Source organism: Pinus tabuliformis, chromosome 5_1 (assembly GCF_031772625.1).
Source record: "Pinus tabuliformis cultivar Carrire ecotype Pingquan chromosome 5_1, CPIR1, whole genome shotgun sequence".
Lineage (NCBI taxonomy): Eukaryota > Viridiplantae > Streptophyta > Pinopsida > Pinales > Pinaceae > Pinus > Pinus tabuliformis.
The window spans coordinates 504,453,159-504,458,724 of NC_142305.1; positions in this window are offsets into that span (position 1 = coordinate 504,453,159).

Sequence of the window (5,566 nt, forward strand, 5' to 3'; positions counted from 1 at the left end):
ATGCAAAAGAAAAGAACGCACAGGTATATGAATAACTATATGAGTTATTATTTTGAAATTGGAATGTAATGAAAATTTTACTGCATATGTAAAAATAGTTTTACAGCAGTAATGTAAAAGGGGTTTTACAGCAGTAAAAGAACAAGAGAATTTTACCGAGCAGTGTAAATTCTCAGAAGGAGACAGAGTAAATATTTTGTTGGTTGAATGTATTTTTGGTAAATCCCTCTGAGTGAAAGAGGATGAATATGTATCAGGAAATTATGTTTTTAATGAATACAAATCATTTTCTGGGTATATAATACTATGTTCTCAGTCATTTTTTTTTTTAAAAAGGCTTCCATGTGAAAAAAGATCCTGTGGAAGAAAAACAGAGCATTGCCTCTGTGGAGTTTGTTTGTTTGTTTTTGGGATTTTATCAGAAAAATCCCCAACAGTGGTATCAGAGCTGGCTTAGGCTCTTTGAAGGTGTTCAAGAAGCTGAAGGGAGGAGTCTTTTGTTGCAGCAGTAAATCTTCTCCAGCAGAGTGAAGTCTCAGGCAAAAGAACCCAGGTATTCCTCAAAGTTTTTTGTGTAGTTGTCGGAAACAGTCAGTTATTTAGATACAAAGTCAAGTGTTTTGAAAAGTGCAAGAATGGCAAGGTCAAAGAAAAAAGTCTCCAAACCTTCTAAGGTTGTGTCTCCTCTTCTATTAAAATAGAAAACAATCTATTTGAAAGCATTCTATTTGAGGCTCCAAGGTTCGATGGGAACTTTGATATATGGGAAATAAAAATGAGGACTTTCTTAAAGTCTGAAGGGATTGAAATTTGGGAATCAGTGATTGATGATAGCAAGATGGATAAAAAATCCAAGGAGTGTACTGCACAAGTAGCAAAAATAATCTTGGATGGGTTGCCTGATTCTGTGAAGAAGAATCTAGGAAAATATTCATCAGCAAAGGAGATATGGGACAGACTTCATGACCTTCATGCAAAGGGAGCACTGACCATGACCATCAGTGAAGAAGAAAATTCTGAACCCATCATAGAAGCTGAAAATGAGAATGTTGACCTCATCAAGCTTCAAGTAAAAGAAAGGGATGAAGAGCTTGCCAAACTTAAGAAGGAACTTGATGAAAGCAAAAGGAAACATCATAAAGAAGTCATACCCATGACAAATCAGTTGAATAAAGCAAAGAAGCAGGAAGATGTCTTGTCAAGTCAACTTGAACAAAGGCACAAGAGAGTGAATAAGCTTGTAGAAGAGATTGGACAGTACAAGGTAGAGGTCTCCTCCCTTAAGTCTGAACTACAAGAAAGCAGGAAGCAGGAACAAGGAGCTGAAAAGAAAATGGAGAGCAGTCAAGCAAAGAATGAAGAAACCTCCAAAATGAAGTCAGATATCATCTCCCTTAAAATAGTAGCAACTGAAGCTACTCGTACTAAAGAAGAAACTGAGGAACAACTTACAAAAAAGAATAATGAGTGTGAAAGATTGGAAGAAGAGATTGTCCTCCTTAGGAAAAAGGTTGAAGGAATGAACAAAATCATGAAGAGCTCTCAAGCCTTGGATGACATGCTCAGCTATCACAGATCTCCATCTGATAAATCAGGACTTGGGTATGTAGGTGAACCCTCAAACAAGAATGAATATGCTTTAAGCAAAGGAGATGTGAAGAAGCCAGAAAGAAATGGTGATGCTTCTAGTTCCAGCAAAGGCAAGGAGAAAGATCATGGCTATAATAGAAGAAATCCTACTCCAAGTAGAAAACCAGCTCCAAGAAGAAATATAGCTGATGTCAAAGAGGCAAGATGCAATGATTATCATCAAAGAATCTCAAGGCAGCAAGGCTTCAAAAGTACATCAAGGAAACCTCCATCTCCCAGGTACCAAAGTTCATTTTTTGGTTATTGTTATTCTTGCTCAAACTTTGGTCATATGGCAAAAGACTATAGAGCATCTCATAGAGATAGATGTTATGGTCCCTGACAACCTCCAAGAAACAGTTTTACAAGAAGAAATCATGAATTCTTATTCATGAACAAAGTAGAATGTTTCAAGTGTCATAACATTGGGCATATGGCACGTGATTGTAACTTAACATGGGCTCTTACACAAGCTAGACCCATGCAAAAGAAGAAAGTTACACAAGTATGGAGAAAGAAGGAAATACAGCCTAAAGGTCCCTTGAGCTCTCTAGTTGATCTAAGTTTCTTTTAAGAAAACTTTGCTGAAAGAAAACAATGCATATAGTTAAGGGGGAGCCTGTAATTTTTGATCATTATTGCTGAAGTATATTCTTTGATGAATATCTTCTTATAAGGGAAGAGATATGGAATTAAATCTGCCATAAAAGCAGAGAAAAAAAATTGTAGGGCATGGAGGCTACGTGGAGGATGTATTGCAGCGCAACAGAGCGCAAATGAATTTTTTTTGTTAATCCCTCTGAAATGTAATACGCAGCGGTGTTGAAAAATGTAATGTTTTTTATCACATATGCAATGCAATATGCACAGAAGTGTAGAGAAGAAAAATGGGCAGCGATGAAATGTGAAGTGTAGCAGCGCGGTGAAAAGAAAATGTTTTTACGCACAACAGTGCAAATGTAAGTGCAGTGAAGTTTTTTGGTTATTGTCCTTTTTGAAAACAAAAGGAAGAAAAACATGCAGTAGTGTGCAGAAGTGAATTTTTTTTGTGGTAATGAGAAGAGGGCAAAACGTAGCAGAGCGTAAATTCCCAGTGTTTGAGAATGCAATGAAATTTTTCACACAGCAATGAAAAGGGTAATGTAAGTCTTGTTTTTGTTGTTGGAGAATATGTAGTAAAAACACACAGCAATGTGAATATGAAAAATGCAGCAGCATGAAGTTTTTTTTGTTAAAAAAAACGAAATGTAATGGGCAGCAGCGCATGTAAAAGAAATTTTTCTTTACAACAGTAAATGTAAATGCAGTTTTTGTTGTTTGCATCTGAAATGCAAGTGAGACACAGCAACAGTGCGATTGTAATCAATGAAGGGGAGCAGGCAGCAGCGTGAAGTTTTGGTTGTTGTTCATTGTGAAAACAACAGAAAGGGAATGCGCAGTAGCGCAAGTGAAATGTAATGCAAAGAAAACACAACAGCGTGAAATCTTTGCAGTTGTTCTGTTGAGAAAACAAAAGGCAATACACTGCAGCGCGTATGTGCTAAATGAATGTAAGAGACAGATTGAAGTGCCTCTGAAGAAGGCATGTTGGAGAATCCCTCTGTCAAGAGGAAGATGCTTTTCAGCATATACTGGTGAATCCCTCTGTCAAGAGGAAGGTGCTCTTCAGCACAGTCTCAGGTGAATCCCTCTGTCAAGAGGAAGGTGCTCTTCAACACAGTCTCAGGTGAATCCCTTTGTTAAGAGGAAGACTATTTTGATTGGTTGTGGAACTGCATCTGAAGCAGTTGGTGAATCCCTCTATGTGAGGAAGTGTTTGGGTATGATTGAATGCCCAGCAGTTGAAATTAAAGGGGAGTGTTGGAATATTAATTCCAATTGTAGGCACCGTGGACGCAGCATGGACAGCGATGGCAGCCGACTCAGCAAGCACGTACAACCCCGAAACCGCTTCAGCAAAACCACTTAAACTTATCAGACCGCCTTTGATCAGTAAGCAGTTTCCGTATAATCGAGCCCGATCCAATTATCCTCAGCCACGTGGTCCTCTGTATACGTCAGCAGAACTGACATTTCAGACGCTAAAGTTCAGCGTGAAGTGGGCTCCCGATATTCATTCCAGCCGTCCGATCGCCTTCATAGTTCTCCGCCGTCCATCATTCAACCTGCATACGAGCCAACATTAAATATTTACGTGGAGTAAAAACAAGTTTGGTTGACCGCCGAATTGTCAGTGAATGAATTGACCGCCATGCTGAGAATTAAATGGCATTCGAAAATAGTTGGTGAAATTTTTAATTTTAATGTTTTTATATAGCAGAAGTATGGGCAGTTTTCGTGTGTTGACCATTTTGTTTTTCACATGTGAATTACATTGAAATAAACGCACATGTTGTGTATTAAAAAAAAGGGGGCAGTGTAGGTTAAAAAATTGTAAGTCGTAAAATGCACAGTAGTGCATGGTGAAAAAAAAAGGGAACGCATATGCCAGTGTAATTTTGTTATGAGTTGCCCAGTGTATGATGCAAGTAGAAAATATTGCACAGCAGTGCAAAAAGACAGAACCGGGGAGCGCATATGTTTCAGAAATGTTTTTATGAGTTGACCTGTGGTGAAGAAAGGTGAGATGCACAGCAGTGCATAGATCTGTGTTGACATTTTATGAATGTATTTGATATGCATTGAAATGCAAAAGAAAAGAACGCACGGGTATATGAATACCTGTATGAGTTATTATTTTGAAATTGGAATGTAATGAAAATTTTACTGCGTATGTAAAAATAGTTTTACAGCAGTAATGTGAAAGGGGTTTGACAGCAGTAAAAGAACAAGAGAATTTTACCCAGCAGTGTAAATTCTCAGAAGGAGACAGAGTAAATATTTTGTTGGTTGAATGTATTTTTGGTAAATCCCTCTGAGTGAAAGAGGATGAATATGTATCACGCAATTATGTTTTTAATGAATACAAATCATTTTCTGGGTATATAATACTCTGTTCTCGGTCATTTTTTTTTTAAAAGGCTTCCCTGTGCAAAAAGATCCTGTGGCAGAAAAACAGAGCATTGCCTCTGTGGAGTTTGTTTGTTTGTTTTTGGGATTTTATCAGAAAAATCCCCAACAGTGTCTCTAGTCCCCAAAAGACCCTTAAGTCCTTCCCGCTTTAGTTGGCTTCATGTTTGATTCTCATTAACATCAGATATCCTCGTTCACAAACAAATAAGAGCATTGCCGATAATGGATAACAAGGGATACCTATTCAATGTCAGAGATCATGCCATGACTCTATTTTAGTTTCTAATTTGGGGTCTGCCATGTAGCTCTCGCTTCATGTTGTTCAATTATATTGTGTTTGAATTATGTTGCACCCAGATTCGGGGACAACGGATGAGTTTTGAAACAGCCAAAATTATAAATGGTGTGGGGAATTATAAATTAAATTTTAAGATAAATAATTAATTAACTATATAAAATAGATGAAATAGATGAAAGTTCAAATATATTGATGGTTCAAAATTTTTTTATTTAAAGTTAAGTTGGTTGAAAATCTGTTTATTTTTTTAATTGATGGCCAAGATTGATTTTTAAGGGAATATGTTCAACATATGCTTTTTCTGGCTGGAATGTTTCACAAAGTTAGTTAGGTTATTATGGCAATTTTAAATTGGAAATTAATATATAAGAAAATTTTATTTAGCAAACTGGTCCATTTTACATTAAGATGTGTAATTCATTTTTTTGTCAAGTTAAATTATATTCCAATTCTAATAAGTTCATATTCCTCCATTTTCCTAGGTATTTGAGATTATTCCAATTCTAATAAGTTCATATTCTAATTACATAGAGAAATTAATATATAAACAAATTTTATTTAGCAAATAGTTTATTTTACAATAAGATGTGTTTCCTTTTTTTCTTAAGTTAAAATTGATCCATAAAC